Genomic DNA, 448 nt, shown 5'->3' with positions numbered 1-448 from the left:
AAAGGTGCTGACCTATAACCATTGCATTTGTTCTGGAGCAGCAGGAAACCAATGCTTAATGCATTGTAAGCCGCCCTGAGTCTCCGGAAAAGGACAGCATATAAATCGAACCAATAAATAATAAATAAGATTATTCAGGAAGTCCATCCTGAGCTAAAGAGCTGCCATGGTGTCTGAGAACATTAGTGGCACATACCTGCTTGGAAAGAGGTTCTGGCAGGTCTGGGAGTGGGAGCTGAAGTGGCCAGAGGCTCTAGAAACAAAGACTGGATGCTCAAGGGGTCTGGCAACAGGCCAGCCAGGAGAGAGGCTCCAAGCCCAACCAGCTGGCTGGGCTGGCTCTTATCCTCCAGTGATCCTCAGCTGACAGTCATGTGGCTGGCTAATCAAGAAAAACTGGGCAAGGCGCAGTCCCTGGTTGGAGCCCCTTGCAGCAACATCTGTTGGG

Source organism: Pantherophis guttatus, chromosome 13 (assembly GCF_059756535.1).
Source record: "Pantherophis guttatus breed Tessera chromosome 13, ASM5975653v1, whole genome shotgun sequence".
Lineage (NCBI taxonomy): Eukaryota > Metazoa > Chordata > Lepidosauria > Squamata > Colubridae > Pantherophis > Pantherophis guttatus.
This window is presented reverse-complemented; position numbering follows the sequence as displayed.